This window comes from Eutrigla gurnardus, assembly GCF_963514095.1.
Source record: "Eutrigla gurnardus genome assembly, chromosome: 9".
NCBI lineage: Eukaryota > Metazoa > Chordata > Actinopteri > Perciformes > Triglidae > Eutrigla > Eutrigla gurnardus.
In genome coordinates, this window is record NC_139923.1 from 14,782,206 (window position 1) to 14,804,283 (window position 22,078).

The following is a 22,078-nucleotide window of genomic DNA, read 5'->3' on the forward strand; positions in this document are numbered from 1 at the left end:
ATTGTGCACACTATAAAATCAATAAAAAAAAATAATAATTTTGTCTCCAAATGGAGTTTTATTATAGCCTACCAACAAATAAGTAATAAACAAATGCCAATGTGCAATTAAAACATAATAAATGATTCACAATGATAAATGTAAAAATGAACAGGATAAAAAAAAAAAATTAACAATGCAACAATGCAACTTTTGGGCATGCAAGTGTTGGTGAGATGACATCACAGCAAAAAGGAATGCATTACAGTAATTACATTACTTTTGTAACGCGTTACTCCCAAAACTGGTCTTTGGTCTATTAATCCAAAAATACAGAAAAAAACAATAGTTCCTTTGTATCTTTACAGGAAACAAATGATGGACACACGTGTCATGTGGCCTTTGTAAATTAATGATACAGCTTACTTAGTACTGGTACCACTGGGATGAGCACCAAGTCACAGCCACACTGTTAACATTTCTGGGGGAATTTTTGAGTTAACTTTTATCATATCGCTAAGTAAACCAAGGGCTTGTTTGATCTGTGATGTAATTTTGGTAGCCAGACATTAAGGTAATGAACAATCTGCTTTGTGTTTATTCAGTGTTCCCTTATTGTTCACTGGTGTATATCCTGTGCAAATGCATTATGACAATCTGTGTTGACACTGGGAATACACAGACAGGGGAGGGCGTTATTTAAACCGTGTTTAAATAGGTCAGCTGAAGGTGCCACGGACAAGAACAGTACAGACAGGTCTCCAAAATAATTCATGAAATTACAACAGTACTGTTTGCGATGTACATAAATATTACTTTTACCATCACAATGGAGAAGAAAGGAGAGACACTGTTACTGAAAAAGCATAAAGAAAATTATGAATATTTTACTTACTAATTTTGAGCAGATTACCATTCTCATTTGTTGTACTACTACTTACATTGCTAACTAATGACACTGTGTCCTTAATATTAAGAATAGAAACCTCAGCCAAATTCCCATTAGCTGCATCCGAACCTTGACCAAAACTAAAATCCAGTTTACACTATTGTCATGAAGTTCAATCAGTTAAATTAGTGTTTTACATTGAGAATGGCGTTTTAATGTCAATGAGACATTCTCTAAGACATTAGCACTACATTGATTCTGTAATTTGTATAAATTAACAGGAATTCTGGGTTTACACGAGTGCCATTCAGAAAGCAATCCATTGATTTAACAATGCAATCTCTGTAAAAACTGTCGGACTCAGTTGTTAAGCGAAGCTGAGCATTGCAAGTAGCAAGTCGAAAAAATTCAACCAAATGTTGGCCGTTCAAACTCCAGGTCTGGAGGACATATTAACCTGTGGCCACTTTGCAGTTGTCTTAATTATCTAGTTGAGCCCTCTCTACCTGTTGTTGAACAATAGAGGAATATCCCCCAGACATGCATCACTTTAGACTGAACAACACAGCTTTATTTCTTTTCTCTGTTGAAGTGATCATTAAGCATGAAATGTCTTCAAATTTAATCAAATGTAATCCAATCAAGCCATACTTCCAATATTCTGAAAGACATCCAGAATAATAATTTAATTGGCCTTTTCTCTTTTCAGTTGTATAATGTGTACATCCTGAGGGACAGATAATACAAGTAAGTGTATCGTCGTATATTCTGCATTGGATTTGGAGGTTGACTAGCTCTCATGGCACCTTAAAAGCCTGATAGTGAAATGCTGAGTGCTCAGATGAGACAACAATCAGTACCTGTTTTCTGCCAATATGATTTATGGAAGTTTATTGCTGAAGAAACTTGAATACTCCATCCTATTGGGTCTGCCCTGTTCATAAAATATCATGCATGCATTTTCCCTTGTGTCCATACTGTATGAAACAATGTTTTCAATTAAATTCCAAGAAATCATTATTTTAGAGTAACCCACACATGTTTTCCTGTCTGGCCGTTTAGAGATTGCTTTGTGTAGCCTGAGCTACATTTGCATTAAAGGTTACCATGAAGCCAGTTCTGTCAGCCAACTCACATGGAACAAATTACTGTGTGATTGTAGAATATACCGTCCTGACCTCATCACTCCCCACACGGAAACAGCACAGCAGACAGTTGTGAGTGATGATTGGAATCAGCAAGTGACAGGATAACGTTCAGGTGAGCGATGTGGCAGCAGGCATGGAGCAACACTCACATGTGACTGGAGCAGGCACTCAGCAAACAGTAGACGATTCTGTTGGGTCTATGTGATTTTTTTTTCTTTTGCCTATAATTGTTTTTTGTACCAAACATGTTGCTGTACTATAACTCAGCTACAATCAGAAAACAGATTGCTGCACTGATTCATGGGTATAACACAGGAAATTCCACAAGTATTTTCTAAACTCATGATTACCAATTTTGACTTTCATGTGAAATTAATGTCTTGTTGTCAAAATATCAACCTATATTATCTCATTAATATTATTAGCTGTTACACCATTAATGTCATCATATTACCATTTTTAATCCAAATATTGCATTTATATAACCATTTTATAGTTACAGTTGACCATATTGTTACCATCAGTATTATTAGCAACAGTTTTGCCTTGTTGCTATCTTTTTTAAATCCTGGTTATTACTTTGGTAATACCAATTATTACTTAATTATTACCTCTTTATTATCTACTATTACCATGTCATTAGAGCTGTAAAGTGCAAGCACTACACTCCAACACAAGCCATGCATACAATACTGCCATACATCACATAGCAGAGACATCCCAATATAAGGACATGAAATTCATCTGTAACAACTTATCATTAGAGGAAAATGTTGCAACTCACGGGGAAGCATTTGAAAGCAATATGCATATGACATTGAGTACATTCATGACATATAAGGAACTGATCATCAAGAACATATTTGAATCAAGTTATTGTTTGGGCATTGATATTATTAAACAGTGTACCGTATGTAACAATAAATCCAGGGAACATCAGAACTTGGCCTGTTTTTCATCTCACAGAAACTTGACCTTTTGTTTTTGACAGTGTCCTTGTTGTGAAGCCAAATTAATATCGTGATCGCTGACATGCATACAACATGTTTCAGTGTAAGCACATGCAGCTGTAGAAACGCACAGCTCATCATTCCCAAAATAAATTCCTTTGTGTGTTTTACATCCCAAGAGGTTTGAATACATGCTTACTGAGTGTTTCAGCTGACTTGCCTTGACCCTCATCATTCATGTCTTGTTAAACAGTTTCTTTTGCATATTCAGTGAGTGTTAATGATCAAAGGATACCATGAAATCCACTGAACCGTGAGATCCACTAAATCTTTATGCAACCACAGTGTGAGAATGGTACAGCATACTTAGTACGTACCGTACTGAAGTCCACCTCTTCCAAGGGTGCTGGGGCTGAGGAAGCGTACCGATATTAAGTATGGAATGGAGCGCTCACACAGTCTGGAATTTGGGCTCAATCGTGCCTGGGCGCGGTACGGTTGGTGTAGTGTGAGTGTGCCCTAAAAGGGGGTAATGCAAATCAACTCATCACACCCCTTCTTTTGTTAAACCTCATCTGAACCAGGACCTGAAGAGTATTCTTCTACACTGCATGTTACATAACTGCCTCTATCTCAAATTCCTCAAATTCAAAATCCCCAAATAAAACCCTCAAATCAGACACATGTTGACTTGGTGGTTTTTCGTTAACATCCAAAATAAAATCCTTTGAAGAGTCACGAAGTAATCCATAACCTTTATCGACCTTGCAATAAAATCAACAGGTGTCTGGCACATTCTGTTATTGATCAAAATACTTAAGTCACAATTTCATCAGTAAATACTGTGCAGAGACCCATCAGGATCAGGAAATCAGATGTATCTGCCGAGGGCCCATATTTTACAATACTTAATTATTTCTAATAAAATAACAGTTAGCTTTTTTGGCTTAAGAACACATGCATGCGCGTGATTCTTCCAAACAAAGAATAGGAGCTGCAAAGTGAGCTCAGATACTCGACATCTGGCAAAACAATCATTGCATCAGTGTTGTTGATTGTTAACAAAACAAACTATCATAGCCGTCACAAGTCAGTCTAGTCTGCTCTTCATTGTAGCTTCCAAATTACACTGTCTGAAACATTCTGAAAGACAGTTATTCAGTTACTCTAATAATAACAGAGCCCAGTGGATTTCAGGCACTTTCAGGGACAAAAATCATCAGAAAATGGAATAGTTTTTGGCAAACCTCTGTTGCACAGATTTACTATATTATCAAGGGACATTCAACAGGCAAAGTTGGAGTCGATCAGCTGCTGATAAACAAGCAGCTCCATCAGAACCAGATTTGTAATTACATTTGATCATCAATATTAAGTTCTGTTCCTCAGCAGCAACAAAATAACAAAGAAAAAAGATGGATTTAGCAATGTTTGTTTTCTAGGATTGTCTAAAACCTATTGTCAAATATCATATCTAATCCTTTAAAAATTTCAAGCACTTAGAATACTGAGAGTTTATTTAGGGAGAGAAATATGTGCTGTTGTACTGAATTAATCAGAGTGACCATAATGTAATAACAATCTTTTACCATCCCCCTCCCTTGAACAGTGATCCTGTTACCTGTAATAAATTTAAGCTGCAATCACTTCATAGCTAACTAGCTCTCTACCTAAAAGTTGTAACCGAGTGTAACTTCCAAAGCCTAAGGGAACATCATTATCTGAATATGTTGAGGGGTTACTGGTTATGTTTATATATATATATAAATATATATATATATATATATATATATATATATATATATATATATATATATATATATATTAGGGCTGTCAAAAGATTGATTTTTTTAATCGCGATTAATCGCATTTTGTCCATAGTTAACTCGCGATTAATCGCAAATTAATCACATTTTTTGGCACATTTTTTTTTCTTCTTCTAAATGTACCTTAATGTATTTTTTTCATATTCTTAATACTTTTGACAACATAAGGGCAAATATACTTGATTTATGAAAATGTTTATTTAACACTTCAAATATCCCCTTACCAAAACATGGGATCAAAACAGGGTTATAAGAATATATCACAAACAATTAAAGTGAACATGTCACAGGAGATAGTGTAACAGGACATAAGTACAGTTAGGATATAAGTGCATTGGCTTGCAAGTGATATCTCAGACTCGACGTGCTTCTATGGTACGAGGCGGCGAGTCGAGCCCGGCGCCTCTGATTAGCATAAAGTAGATTCGACTTATACTTTAGGCAAATGAGGAGCGGCCAACTCGCGCGCCGTCTCTCGACATTCGCCGCAACGCCACCAGAATGCATTGCACGGCTTTTCACATAGACAATGAATGGGACGCGGGGAAACACCGCTGCCTGTGGACAGGCACCTTCCCTCTGGATCAAGACTACAGGTGCCACCGACGGCCATAAATCATACAATGCGCGTTTTTTTTTTTTTAAATACCGAGCGTTAATTCGCGCGTTAAAAAAATTAACGGCGTTAAGAGGATGTTGCGTTAACGCGTTATTAACGCGTTAACTTTGACAGCCCTAATATATATATATATACATCCAAACTATCCAAAATATGTGAAAAATATTTTCAGAATTTTAGAAGTAACCCCCATTGTCAGAGTTAAGGGTAACATTAGCAGCTCTGTCAAGGACGTTTAGACTCCAAAAACCCCAGGAAGCATTACCCATGATAGCATTGCATCAAGCCTTTAATTTCACTGTTGATGGCGTTCATGATCCACTTACAGTCCAAATATATATATATTTGACTTTTGTTTACAGCATGCAATTTTTGTTACTTCCCCCCCATTTTAATTTTCTTTAGATTTCTATAGATTTACAGTATTGTAACAATAGATTTGGAAATGTTTTAATTATTACAAAGGTGTTACAATAAGAGCATGATCTGTCAACACGTGATGTTTCATGTGCACACATCTATTTGTATGTGGTAATCAGCAGTGTATTCCAGATCTTTTATGTCAGATTAAGGGCTCAGCTTCATAGAAACACCTCACATGACATGATGACGCCAACCGGACATGCCATCCTCCTCATCCTTCCCATAATCACTCTTAATACCAGTCCACTCAGATCAAGCGACACTCCAGATGAGTTGTCTGGAGGAGACACCAGCTCTCCTCAGTGGAACTGGGCTGCAAAAGCAAGTGCAGAAAGCAGTTTGGCTTTCAAGGTCTTCTCATCGGGAGGATTCCATGCCCCTCACCTTCCTGTGTCTACCACACTGTGTCCATTTACACTCATTTATATTAATTGAACACTGGTTGTGCCAAATACACTACTGGAAAGACCAACAGAGATATTTAATATGGTTACAGTGGGATTGAAAGCAGGCTCCCCTGAATGGTTGAGCCCCACAGGCGATTTAAATTCATGATATTGCAAGTTTGTTGAGTGAGTCCTGGACGCTGTCTTGGTATTGCTCAACTCAGTTTGAAACCTGACACACACACAGGCCATGCAGAGAGGCCAAGAATAAAGGTTGCAAACAGACACAGAGTTACCTGGTCTGCTACTTGTAGGCGTCGGCCTTCTCTCACAGTGGACAGTCCTTAAGAAGAAAGCATGTGTAGCATATAATATTTGACAACTTTAAAAAACAGATTTGTAGATGTTCATGTGTCTCCTCTTGTTTCCCTCTCTGTAAGTGGTGAACCAATACTAGAAAAGGGGAGGCTTTCTCATTCACAGCTGTAATAAGCAACATCTTTGCCAAGTTCCTATAATCATTCTTCCATTTACAATGTTTTGCAAGAACTAGAATCGTTACATATTATTTTTGTGTGCTCGCCAAGTTTTGACCTCTTTACTCTGTCATGACCTGCTGAGTAAAATAATTACTTTCGTATGAACGTATGTTTACTCAATAATATAGTATTTCAAAGCTAAACATTTGAAATAATTAGTTACAACACAGGTAATGATTTTACACATTTTAAAAAGGTATAATACACAACAATTTCCTAAAACACATGTAAACTAATCCTTGTCAATTGTCAATCATCACATCAATGAAGTATGTGGCAGTGTCAATATCTTCAGAATACAGCACCTGCAAAATGATATTATATTCTTCTGATTCTCAGCTTTGTTGATTCTCAGAACACAACAAATCAATTAACCAACCATCCTTCCACACCATGCATTATAATAAGAAAAGTGTTTCCACGGCGCAGAAAATTGGAAATATGATGGAATCCATAGTATTTAAAACAATCTAAAGCGTACACATTCAACATTCTGCAAAGATGGATGGCATCAACATGTTGGGCATTTACATTTCATGAGCCAGCAGCAGAGGGGAGAGGAGGAATATAAGTCTTAAAATGCCTATCAACATCCTGCTTAAGTGTTCAGGACGTTCACCCATGACGTGTGTACTGACATCATTTGTCTGCAGTCACAGTCAACCTGACTTTGTATCGACCATGCATGTGAATGTATGTGGCCCTTCGGGAAGACTGTGTGAATCAATACAACATGTGTCTGATCTCTGCCCTGCAGTTGAAACCACTTCGTCGATGATTGCAAAGATGACGCACTTTTGTTGTTTCCTCAATATTTTCATTGTTGGCTCTGTCACGTGAGGATTACTCACTTGTTCCTTTATTCCACTTATTATATTCTTTCCAGTTCAATGAACTGTGCCAGCTACATTTTCCCCAAACAAAAAATAAAATAAAAAACAGGCTCTAATCTGTTAGTATATAGGAATGTTGTGCTGGGAGCTGCTCCTCGGTGAATACGCTGTGACACTAATGTGTTTATATGAATTTAGTCTTTCCATTCCTGAGTCACATTTGTGCTTTATTCTGCTTAAGAGCTGAATGGGTGCTGACAGAAACGTAGAACTTTTTCAAAATCACTGTGGCCTTGATATCACTCTGTGGCAATGGTACTTATTCTACGCTTTTGTCTTGGCTTTCAGTGAAATTATAGCAAACATTTCACAGAGCTAAATCATTTCATTGATAATTACAAACAGGCAACACTGTTTGAACTTAACAACTATTAAGATAAAATGTCAGGGTTTGCAATCACTTAGTAGGCTACATCTGAAATTCCAGTAAAAAAAAGCAAATTACTGACAAATATAAACTAATTTAAAGACATACAGCCAAAAATATGTCCACATCTTCACAGACGCCATATAGTTTTGGTCTGGGGTTGTTTTTCACATTTCTACTTAAGTGAAATCAGAATAGTATTTGAAACATTACCATGCTTCCAACTTTGAGGTTTAGCCTCCACTCGAGTTATGTGTTGCAGGGAAGCTGTGTTCGGAGTACAAGGAAGTGGTGGGCTGTGCAGTGGTAAGCACTCTGTCTCCTACTAGCAAGAATATTCTCGGCTCAAACATTTCCTCCCACAGTCAAAAGACATGAAGGTTAGTCTATTTGGTGACTCCAAATTTCCCATAGGTGTGAATGTGAGTCTCTGCCTATATGTGTTAGCCCTGTTACAGACTGGCAACCCATCCAGAGTATACCCGTCTATCTACCAATGTGAGCTAGGGTCATGGGTTTTAGCTAAGAAAAAATGTACAAGAATCAAGAATCAATGGCGACACAACAACAAGGCAAACAACAGAAACAGATTTATATGAAAGAAAAATAATTAGTGCAAATCTTCAGTGCAGTGCAGTGGATATGGAGCAGCCAACCAGTGGGACAAAGTAGCTATGGGGGTCCCTGAGAAAAATATGTGTCTTCTCGCACATTCTTGCTACTCTTCCAACACACTTCTTCCACACACTACTCTTTGATTACATTTTAATGACTTTGCCTCATTTTTAGCCTGTTAACCGAGAGTTATTGCAAAGGAGAATTAGGCTTCTTATGCATTTTAGCCCATGGTTATTAAACAGCTTTTGTAATTGAACGGCTATTGAACTGTGGCTTGCTGAATATGGTATTACGGGCAGAGCAACTGTTGTAGGAGCCTAATGTGAGATAGTCCACTCATGTTGTTGGAGGTGGACGGAACAAATGAACATTAGCCAGTTAGTCAAGTCAACACCAACTTTTCTCTTTTCCTACCTTCCTGTGAAGATGGAAGTTTATTTTGAAAAGACACGAAGCATGGAACAATATTGACACAATGACGCTGACAAGTAGCGTGTCATAGTTGCCTAATGCAATGCAATCAATGCACCCACGCACATTCATATAGAGCATGTTGGGGCCAGACTGATACAGATATAAGCATCATCACCAGCCCAGTGTCAATTCAGAGAAGAAATAATGGGCCAATCTACCTGTTTTTATGGGCCGACCAAAGAAATAAAAGACAGGTGTGACAGCCCAAAAGCATGTCCGCCTATGTGTTTGATGCTGAATTGGAGCAAATTCCTACAGCTGGGTGTTAAAATCTGAAAGCATTCCCTGAAGAGTGGAGGCTTAATTGCCTTTGTTTTAGAGTAAGATGTCAACACATAAAGGGTGTAAAGTGAGTCCAAACTTTTGTGCTGGGGTGGATATGTATATCTCAATAGGAAACACACACACACACACACACACACACACACACACAGCACCTCTCCTGCAGCACCAACTCTTTTGGCAGTTCCTCCCTCATTCAGCTTTTTGTGGTTTAATCTAATCACGCATGTTTACCGCTCTGGAAAAATCCCCAAATGCTGATTCTCATCAGTGTCTTGCATACCTCCCAGCTGTTAGTACTCTGTCCACTAAGCTGTCAGTGTTCGTGGTAAAGGGGGAAACAAGGCCACAGCTGAAGTCCAAGGGTCAAATCTGTTTTATTTATGTAGAGCGATATCACAAATTTGCCTCAAGGGGCTTTACAACATACACTTTATACTTAGGACCTCTATGTAGATGAGAAAGGGGTCTAAAAAATCTTTGGTCTGTACATATTGTAAATGCATAAGGAAATGCCTCTAAAAACAACCTCTTAAATATTTAAATGCCCTGCGTTGTTTCCTGCAGTAAGAAACCAGACAAGGGGCAAAAAGTAATGAGTCTTATGCAATTTAGGGCCAACTATTGTCCAATTATGTCTATTAAATCCTGATGATATATCTTTTTCATGGAAATTACTGTCAGGGGTCATGCCAAACGTATTACTCTGTTACGTAGTTTTGCCTGAGAACATATACAAATCAAGATACCAAACTGTCATTGTTAGTTAAAAAGTGCATGAATTTTCTTTTTTAGAAAATAAAGCAGAGATCACCTTCAAATTTCACTGAAGTCATTGTTCTTTAAAATTATAATTAAAATAATGAATGAATGAGATGTTTTGAGCCTATTTAGAGTATTGCATCCATAAGAAACAATCTTGATTTCTCTGTAGTCTAATAAAGTTAAGCTTTTATGTATTCTATCCACACTGATCAAATTAAGCGTGAGTATAATTTTTTTTCAACAGACATCCAATTTTTCATTCTCTTACTAAATTAACCCTAAAGCAACCTACTCCAAGAGAAACAAGATAAGTGAAATTATCTCTTCAATCCACCCTGTCACTTCAGATCTTCATTGACAAAAACCATATCTCACTCTCATTTCCCAGCAGTGTCTTACAGCAGCTGCTGCACATGTGGTAATGCCTGATTGTCAGTGTTTATTTTTCCAGAGGGATTATATTACAAAGATTGCAGTGTGGTTTTCTTGCAGATTAAAACAGCATGTAAATTATAAACCAATATGTGAAGATTCATCTCAAGTAAAGAGGAAAAAGAAAATTGCAGTAGTAGGCCCTACTATTCTTTTTCCAGGTCAGGAAGCACCACTGAAATGCCTCTGAGGAAACGTCAACGAATAATTAAGTTTGGCAGGCTGACATCTTATTTGCATTAGGGCCTCAGATGCTTATAAACTTAATTGAGGGAGTATTGTATGGCTACACTGCCGTGTTATTGACAATATAAACCTCACTGTCAATCAAAACCTGAACATGAATGTTGCTACTCTATGTTGATTTTTATGAATGCATTAAGCAGACTTTAGTGCCAACTATTTTGTATGGATTTTGTATTTACATGTGCTTTTTCATGTACATTACACTAGACCTGGCTGATACCTTTGCATGAGAATAGAATGATTATGCTGGTGAGAAGATTGGGCTTGACATTCTCAGTGACTCCAGTTGGTTGATTTGTTTGCATGAGTCACTTTCCTCACACACAGAGCTGTGACATTCTCACTTGAAGAAAAAGAAGAAAAAAAGGAAAGTAACATCTTTCCAAGATCATGGACAGAGTATTAAATCCTGATGATTTACCCCTGGCTCTATGTTAACCACAGAAGCAGCCTTCTGTACATGATGGTAAGGTCATTTGGTGGAATTGAATTATGGCAAGCGATGTACTAGGTGAAGCAGACCATAAGTAATCATATATGTGGCTCAGACTTTCCTTATTGCTGAACATTTTTTGCAAATATTGAACAGTGCATATTGAACAATACTTATAATGCTTGAATAAATGTATGCACCTCAACAAGTTCCATCTATTACTTAAAAAGCACCGAAATGTAACTTCAATATCTTAAAAATAAGAGCACGGTGAACATTTACCGATCCTGTCTCATAGGACTTACGCACACATGCAGTTCATTTGCAGATAATGATTTATTTTCACTGGAGACATTTAGTTCCACAGCAGGAAGTAATGTGGCACTCATAAAGCACAAGGAAAAGTAAGAGTGAGGCAGTCAATACTGACTGCTTGGATTTGTATCCCATCACATTCCTTAAAGGTGCCATATGTAAGAATGTGGCCAAAAGGGTACTACACTCAAATTCAAAACACTGCGGCGAGTCGTATCCGCCTCCCCCTCCCCTCCAGACTCGAGGTTGCCAGAGCTGTTGGCGTATCCTCCGTCAATGCTGCTAGCGTCCAGCCGATGTCCGGCCGGCGGCTGGACAGCCGGATGCCCGTAACAGGACAGTGCTAATGCTGCTAGCGTTAGCTGTGCTGCTAACGTTTGTTTCTATGATCGAAATGAATAACGTTGTTACTCGACAGTTCAAAGTATTCGAAATGTCCATCCCCGTCAAGCTATGATGCTAACTTAGTTAGCCAAGCTCAACTTACCTGGAGAAGAGTAGCCAATACTGCATCGGATTTCAAATTCCTCTCAGCTTTCAACTGTCTCCACCATTCAAATGCATCCCCTATATAGACCCTCGCTTTGCCTCAGTTTTTATAGACTCTAATGACTGCAATGATTTGTAGACGCCGGTGGGTGGCGCCACGTGCCAAAACATGTTTTCAAAACATAAACATGATTTGCGGTCCGCAAAAGATTTTTTTAAATGCAAATATTTTGGCTGTACTGTTGTTGTTGGTGAGTTCAGTATGTTATATGATCATTATTCCTGAGTCTCTATGACATATTAGGATGATTTTACGGCCAGTTGCTTTAGATTTCTTGCATATTGTACCTTTAAGTTTGTCTGAGTTTTCTCCCCCCGTGATATTTAATTAAAATAATGTTCCTAACCTTAAAGCTAGGGTTGGTTATCTTGATAAACATTATTTGTGATATTTGTTAAATTATCTTAACAACAGCAAAAAAAGAAATCTGGTATCTATGGCTGTCACAGGACTGTAATAAGCCTGACCTGCCTGTCTACCTGCCTACCTGCCTACCTGCATGCTCTCTAACCCTGAACTGGGTCTGTATGCGGTGTGTTGGCCCTGTGGGAGTCTGGTTTTGCGTGGAATGGAACCTAATGTCAGGCGATAAGAATAACTACACAGAAATAGCTCATTGTCTCACTGATAGTATCGTCTGCTTATGTAGGTCATATAGAGGCATCAGTATTCAACGAAACCGTTTAACGAGGAGTCAGTTTGTACTCCATGCCGATACTGCAAGTGAAAAAACATTGCGTAACACAGCCTGAGATCTTGGAAAAGGACATGAAGATTATCACTATGGCAACATTTTTCAACATGGATGTTTTGCCATTTTCAAATGTGACAAGTGTTTTCCTGATGTTTATCTTACAAGCACACACTAGCACACACAAGCGTGACACAGAGTTATATCCCTTGTCTATTGTGCATCATAAAATCCCATGGGATTTCATTTGGTTCCCACTTATTACAAGAATTGTTCTCTTCCTCCATATGTTGTGATTTGAGCCCATTAATGCCAGTCGCACGCAAACTGGCCTCCAATGAGGAAAAGAGAGGATGAACAACTCCGTTTCCTGAGCCAAGATTTTCACTGATCCCATGAACACTCTGCGTGACAGGTAGAAACAGTTGGACTTCATCAAATGTGTTTGTGTTATGAGGATATTAAGTGTTTTTTTGGTTGCCAGGGATTTACTGTGTTCCAGTGTTTGTTTCTATGAATCAGTCAGTAAGTCGTGTGAGGGTTTGTTTTGAAAATGGTTGGAAGAACCAAAACAAAACAACAATGCCTTACATGTGTTCATCTTTTTTTGTTTTGCCCATTCGGAAATAGTGTGGTTTCATTTTGTAACGCGACAAAGAAAAACGATAACAACAACAAAATAGCAAGTGTTTCTAATATTCAGTCTACACTCATGGATAGAAACTGGGTGGACAAAATATTAGAAACATACAGTACAATGTAGTACAATATAACACTGTATAATTAGACTACATTGCAACAACTCTAACTACTGGGAGACTCTGTTGCTTTGTTCTTAATGAAGTTAATGTGTTTTCTCATGGTCAGTGCTGACTCATTAAACGTGAACTCTTCCATTGAGTAAATGCGTACACATACACTCCTTCCCACCTTCTCGGCTGATGTGACTTGGGCCATTGCTGTGCTTTTCTGACAGCGAGCCAAGGTTCCCAGCCGAGCAGACGATGAGAAACAAAATCCTTTCCAGATGTTCTTACGAATGGCCCTCATTTATTGACCGAGGAGTCCCAAAAAAACGTCCGTTTTTCCTTTTATTCTACAGCAGCAGTACTGGTCCCTGGCGTCCCTGATTAATGGTAAAAATATATGTTTGTGGCCTATCACAGGATCCCTCGTGAATTGAAATAACACTACCCCATCAATGCATAGAGCTTAAATGTATTCTACCAGCAGACCCTCTTCATGTGTTAAAGAAGGGAATGAAAAAACCCATCTTACCATTAGATGAAAAAGTGCATGAAAGGATTATTGTTTTAGACAAAGAAGTCATTCATCTTATAGACAAATACACTTACTCCAAATATATCTGTCTTTGCTTGTGCTGTCATTATTCATGCTGCCTTTTCCTGCCTCAGTCATGCTGCCCAGTGCCCACCATACTTCTGTCAGGAAAGCGTGCACACAGTTTTCTTATAATAAAAAAGATCATGTTCCTGCTTTTAATGCGATCAAAACTCTGCACGCAAATCACTGGAGAGGAATAAAGTTGATCAAACATAAACAAAAAAGTGAATCGTTTTCCATTAAAAAAAAAAAAGTTCCCCAAAAGACAACATGTTATTGCCAAAGATGACTGAAATGCTAAGCACAAGGCAGATGTGTGAAATGTGAGCTTGATATATAATGAACAGGCCTACCAGGCACAAAGTTTCAGGGCCTATGACCACAAAGTATTGCATGTATTGCTCGGAGAGGCGGTGGGGCATTGCATGTCTGTACCCAAGGGCCAATTGTCTTATAATCATTATTGTGAGCAGCTATTCACAATTGGTTTTTACTAGGTATGAGCAGAGACTTGGCTGCTCAGTGGATGTTAACCAGGTGGTAGTAGTTGTGGTTAAGATGAGTGTGGTGTAGTGATTATGACTTCAGTAGGTGCGTTTCCATCAGCTGTTTAGATGCGCATCTAGATGTATCGCATCGGAAAATGATGATGGAAACGCCGTGATTAGCATTAAAATCCCCTGATTCGCACAAAATGAAATACGCTCGCTATGGCCGGGTTTTGGTTGATTCGAATGAGATGGAAACAGCTGTATGCGAATCAAGTGTGACGTAGCGCACTTTCACCCCGCACTTTCACCTCTGACGCCTCCTTTCCCGCTCGGCGGCGTCGGCGGCGGAGACGGTTCTCTCGCTGGGCCAGGGCATTAATTAAGGTAGCTTGCTGTCTTCTCCTCCTGACAGCCCCTCTAATGGCCAGGACCAACTGCGCCGCAAGATCGAGCACCACTTGAGCGAGTGTAATTAATGACTGAAGTCCTCTCTCCATTGTAAAACATCAAAACACCGGCAGGAAGACGACGGAATGTTTACAGGCTGGTTGCCATGCCAACCCGCGGAAAATCTCGCGTGACTTAGAAAACTCGCGCGAATTTGTAGTTTTCACCAAAGTCCGTTCTTTTGATGGAAACACACATGATTCGAATTTCTTTTAAAGGAGTCATCACCTGGAAATCGCAATTTCTCTTGTTAAAACATGCATATCTGTGTTTGACCTCAGTTGAAACTTGCCTGAAAGGCTGGAGTTTGAAAGTGGCGCCGTTTTTTCGCTTCTGCTCTTTTTCCGAACAGGAATAGCACACAAGGGTGTGCATTCCTAAAGCACGAGATTTTGATTCTGCGCCTTCGGTGACGTCACCGTGGCGGCTACTTGCATAAGCCCACCCCTCTTTCACCACCCAACCCCGCCCCGTCCGCTACCTGAAATCGCCGAAGCGCCGCCATTATGTTTTGGAGTCTGCATGCAGGCAAGCCCCCCCGGCTCTGTCCTTCCTGCGGCGAATCAACGCGCGCCTCATTACATATTATACAATGCACATCCGGACCAGTCAAAACCTCGCGCGTAATCTCGCGTGATAAAATCGCGGTACGAAAAAGGGTCAGAACAAGCTCAATGTTTGATTAAATTTTTTTTTTTTTTTTCTAATAAGTTTTACGAATTGATCCAAAGCGATCCAAGGGGGGCTGGATACGTATAAAACCAGGTGATGACTCCTTTAATGCGCATTTCCCAGTAATTCGAATCACTTTGGATGGAAACATGGCTATTGTTAGTCCAGTCCCAGGTGAGCTTTATGTCACTTGGTTTTAGTACATTCATTAAAACTTATTTTGCCTATGGCGGCACCTGCATCATTATGTGACCCTGTCTTGTAAAAAGTCTGAAGATCTAGTTTTAAGATGTTTGATTTAAGTTCACACTACAAGGTCCAATTAGTAGCTGCTTTGAAGCTTAAATAGCCCAGAAATGTTCAATATACAAGAACTAAAATGTTGCATTTTGGGACATCAATTTAAATCACTGGTTTAAAGTGAGCACCTCGGCTGGCCGGCTGGTTCCACCGTCACTAAGAGCAAGCAAAGGTCGCACAGCCAAGTCACAACTCTTCTCTTCGCTTCCTGACCATCCCCCATCTGCTGTTAGAGACTCAAGACCCTGTTGTTCAGAGTTCACGTGGACTCTGTTTAGCCTCCCCCCCCTCCCCCCCCCCAAAAAAAAGACGCAGACACAGGTTGGCCATTGCAACCCCCATCCGATAGCAAATATGTACGTCTAAAGGAAGCTGTTATTGTGACAATAGCCCACATCTTCATGGCTAGTCTGCCGTCAAAACAAAGCATGTTAATGATTTTTGCACTGATTATCAAGGACTGCCGATTTGCTAAATTACTATTTGTCATGGATTATGATATAGAAAAAATGCTCTTCCAAACTAAATACAGCATGATAAATGTTCTCATGACTCTTGCCTCAAGTTAACTCTTTTTACTGTTGGAGCAGCTTGAACTTTAAGATGATTCAGATTATTTTTTTCCAGATTTGTACTGGTTATTTGCCCTCACTCATCACAGATCCAAGTTCCATACTTTAGTAGTAGTAGTAGTCAGCTTTTTTGAAATATTGAATTACTGTAAGTTACCCGTCAAAAACTGCCCATTTCCCAGAGATTTTGAATGTTGCAAATATGTTTTGGATCATGAAGCAGTATAGTACAGAGAGAGCCAACTATCTCCTTAACTTTGTCCTGATGCTGGGGCCATGGCGTTATACAAATCCATGGATGCATACACTAGAATTTATGTGCTCATTACTCAATTCTCAAGTGAATGGCTTAGTAAAAAAATGTAAAGGTGGCCTGGCACGATGGGAAAGGTCATTCTCTCTATACCCCCAAAAATGGAATACCAATGTGATCATTCATTTCCATATCATTCATTTCCATTATACCAACTGTTTTTTGCAAACCTTGAAAAAAGATAAATAATAATAGTCAAATATAAGTAAATATTTAATTTTTCTTCAGTAGAGCTCAGAGACTAAATATTGTGAGCTTGAATGGCCTCATTGTTAGGCGGATAATAGCATGTGTTTGGGTCATATTTCAAAATGAAGCACTTAATTAAAATTGTTGAAAAAATGCTCAAAGACATTTAAGGGTCAGTTGAAGTGTGAGCACAGACTTTAAGCACTGAATGGAATTCAAATAGCAGCTGAAGTGAAGCGTTTAAACAAGTGTGTTTAACTGCTGAAACTGTCAGAAGTGTTGAAGTGTAACACTAACATCAGTTGAAGTGACAGACTTTGTACGATGTCTTTATATATTTGTTTACCACACACCTGTTAAGCCATGATTAGATGTTGAGTCAAAGAGGGGTATTATATAAGTTTACCTCTTTTTATTCAGCATGTGTGCCGCCTGTGATGGGCTCATGCCTGGGAGGCGATTGCATTCATCCAATAAGCTTATAATGATGCCAAAGACAAAATTAGCAATTTAAAGATAATTTCTGATGTAGCTTTTCCCATTGCAGCAGTGCCCTAATTTCATAAACACAGCATGGACATCGCAGATGAGTCTTTGCCCTGTATTTGACCACATGTTGTCTACATGAGTATTCATAGTATATCCTTCCATGCATTCTTGGGGTCAGAGGGGAGCAATAAGAGACAATTTGTGGAAAGGGATATTTCTACATGCACTTCCTTAAAGCTTTCCCCATCCTGAGCTAAAAATGAAGCGGCCTTCACGTTTAATTAACCGTACCACAAAATGCCTTTTAACATGAATGACATCAGCTCCAAGATGAAAAACAACAAATTGTCCCTGACCTTCTGCTATAAGCCTGAGACAACTCCATGGGAATGTTGTGCCCTTGTTTTGGAATGGTATAACGTCACTCGCACTCATGTAGGCTATGTACCATCCATGGAAAATATGTAGTCACGGGCTGCTAAATTTCAAGAACATAAAGATCATGTGACAAATGAAACATTTTCTGGTTTAAATTGACTTGATAATCCATGTCCCTATGAAGGAGAGAAATCCATCTGCTAAGACAATGTATGTTATCGAATATGACTTATTGTTGGTGCATACTCCCCAAGATGTTTATTCAGATGCATTCATGAATGATGGGCCACTTAGGCAGGGAGTAACTCTCCAATCATCCATCTCCTGTACTGTCTCAGGTTCATACGCTGTGAATCTTTTTTTCTGTGAAGGTTTCTGATCCTGAGTTCACGTGTATGTTGATTTTCTTTTAGTCTCTAAGCCTCATATCCATCAATAACACTCCCACCTTTCACAGCTCTTGTAGAGGGGCCCTTTGAAAATGAGGGGCCTGTCAGTCAATTTGAGGTGTTGGTCAGCTCCTTGTGAGTGAAACCTGGGCTTGTGAGGCAGCACTCCGCTCCATCACTGCTGCAATGTTTTGACAGGAAAACGTGTGCATGTTCCCATAAAAGCGAACAAGATCGAATTGTATTACATTCACGTTCAAGCTGTTTCTGTATAAACATCAGAGGAATGGAATGGCTTGAGTTGTGCCACTTTAAATAAGAATGTATATGAAGAAATATAATTGAGATTGACAACTCCATCCTGGAATTAGGTATTTTCCATGCACTCTGAATTTGGATTAATGAGTTTGGTGATGTCATACATTTTCTTCTAGCATGCTTAAATTGTGAAATGTCTAGCAGAGAAATTGCCTTTAAATTCAATATAATCGGTCCAGAGGATGCGCTGCTAATGATATTCCCATATAGCTTTTAGCTGTATTTGTACTACCAAATGTTAGCATGCTCACATGCTAAATTAAGGTGGTGTCCATGGTAAACATCTACACGTTAGCATGATATCTGTGAGAAAGTATGTTGACATAAGCATTTAGCTCAAAGCAGCAGTCTGATTAAGAAAGCCTCACATAGATGTGAGTGTGGTTGTAGAGTCTTGTCTTGTAAATTTGTAAGTTCAGGTAAATGACGGTATTGTGATGATGATGATGATGATGATGATGATGATGATGATGATGATGACCACATGAATCATATTACAGATAAACTCATGTAACCCCTTTTTCCTTAGTGTTTATAATCTACACTGAGGTCACACCCAATAAGAATAAAACAGGTCCTAGGTGCTCAGCTAAAGATGAATTATTTTTTGGGCGAGAGTCGCCGATGCACTAATGTTCAATTTCATAAGCATGCTAGCTAGTGTAACGCCATGCGGTGTGATTTTGATTTTCAATGTGAGCAATGCTGTTTTAACAACAGTTATTTTGTTTAGAGAAAGACTTAAAACCGGTGAAATCTAATGGCGTTAAGGAAGTGTGTTGAAGATGTAAGTGGTTTTGAATTAATTAAGTGACTTTTTGACATTACCTAAGGTTTGTGGTTTTGAAATGTATGCCTAATAGATTGTGTCCTCTGTTTGCAGTCGTGGCCACTGTCGTATTTTATCACATTTTATTGTACTTTATTTTATCGTATTTTTTGGTACTTTATTTTGTTTATTTTATTTTTAAACAGCACCCTCTGTCATAAAGGTAGAAAATAGTGTTCAACAAATAAAACTAAGACTACAAAAACCCCAGAAGTAATTGTGTCCTGTGTGGCATCAAATTCCACGTCTACATATGTAAGCCCTCAGAAATCAAGTAAATACAGTTTACTCTGAAAGAATGTTAACAAACAATATGTAAAGGCAGGACACAAACATGTATTTGGCTTTACAACTTTTTAGATCTTTGGAATAATAAAAAAAGGAGAAATGCTTCCGAGATGCATAAGTATAAGAAATCAACAACGCTTCCTAATGTATTTTCAGTTCACATAGAAATAAAGTGATAATGCTACCAATGAAAAGCTAACCTAAGCGCTTGGATAACTTTCCCTAACCGTTGGGGCCCATTCCTAGCGTTGGTGCACATGAAGTTTTATAAAGCCACCAGAAGTTAAACTTGGAAACCAGGACAGTTCACACAGTCTGCCTTAACACAGTCCCGTCTCTTGCTTCAGCACTCGGTTCCCGTGCCAATGTCAAGTACTCACGCAACCTCCCGTCGCAGATGCAATATGGCGTTAGCCAGCCAGGCCGTAGATAGATGTCCAGACGACTCCCATAGCCTGGGCTACCAGCAACATGTCCTCATTCTCTGCTGTACCTCGTCCGCCGTCCGCTCCGTCCTCACGACCTGAAGAACTTAATGTTATAAGAATTTTGTATAACCACATGATTTTAGTGTCTTCTGTTTGTGTTAGAGCTTTAGGGGTCTCAGTATTTTTACGACTTTAGCATCCACGGTGACCTCTGAGGTCCCATGTCTTAGGAGGCCCCATGCCTTAAAGCATATATTGAACTGTCCATGACTTTGGTACATATGCGCTGAACTGTTAATGACTTTAGTATTTCCACTGATGACCTGAACAGGGCCTAAAGCTATCCTGCAGAACAGCTAACCGTTATCAGGGGCCCTGTGCACATGATGTCTTGTATTACATGTTTTCAATGACGCGTTATCTCCTGTGCCTTTAAAAGACTCAAGTCAAGACTACTGCAATTCGCTCCTGGCTGGAGTCCTGCCGCCGCAATCAAACATTTGCAGCGCATCCAGAACGCCTTGTGTTCAACCTACCAAAATTCTCCTATGTGACCTCCCTCTTCCGTGACCTGCACTGCCTCCCTGTATTAGCTCGCATCAGATTTAAGACAATGGTGCTGGCCTACAAGGCTGTCAACAGAAATGCCCCTACTTACCTCCAAGCGTTAGTCAGACCCTACGCCCCAGCTTGAGCGCTCTGCTCAACCACCTCAGCTGGACGGCTACCACCATCGCTAAGAGCAAGCAAAGGTTGCGAAACAAAGTCACAACTCTTCTCTGTTTTGGCACAGCAATGGTGGAACGAGCTCCCTGCCGATGTCAGGTCTGCAGACTGCTGAACGCCTTCTACAAGAGACTCAAGACTCACTTGTTTGGAGTTCACCTGGACTCTGCATAGCCTTCCTCCTTTATCCCCCACCACCTCTTCTCCCCTACTAACATATAGTTGGTGCATACGAGCTGAACGATTCCATTCAAGGAGGGCAAAGACAAGACCCAGAGATGTGCATCTATCTGTGGGCTCCATTAAGAATGATAACAGAAAGCACACCACCACAGAAGAGTAAGTACATGGTCTTCGCTCTCACCACAAAACCATCTGCCAGAGTGTGACAATAACAAAATAACTACCGTACTAAGACAAAAATAGGGGTCTTAGAAAGTCCAGCTCAGTATCACATCACAACCTTTTATTTGCAGAAGCATATAGTGGTCAAACCAGGGTAATTGCACCTCATCCATAATCTGCAAAAGACCTACAAAGGCATAAATAATGCTGTAGTGTCGCCTTTTGTTCGTCATGAAGACAGAAGAGATTATAGAATCCTTTCAAAAGATTTAATATGTACAAAGCAAATGGCTTTAAATCTTTACTAAGCCTTAAATGAATAGACGATTGATGGAGTAACATGTGCTGTAGATCTAAGAATGTAAGCTTTTGAGTGGAGGTGGTTGTCTCATTCAACAAATCCTTGATGATGTAGAGATCATGGATTTACTCTACCTGCCTTCTCAAGTAACATGTCATGTCATACAATGTCAAAATTTGCAGCGTAAAAGGCTTCATTGTATTCCAGTATTCCCTTTTAGGTTGCATGAATAACTGAATAATTTGAGCCAACTTTAAGCTGCAAAAACTTTTTCAACTTAGTTTTTTAGGTGTTCAAGTACAACATCTTGTATTATATTTCTAAGATTTTTTTTTGCATTTTATTATGATTGCAATTATAACATCCATCCATCGCCTACCGCTTCATCCTGTATTCAGGGCTGGAGCCAATCCCAGCTGTCATTGGGCGAAGGC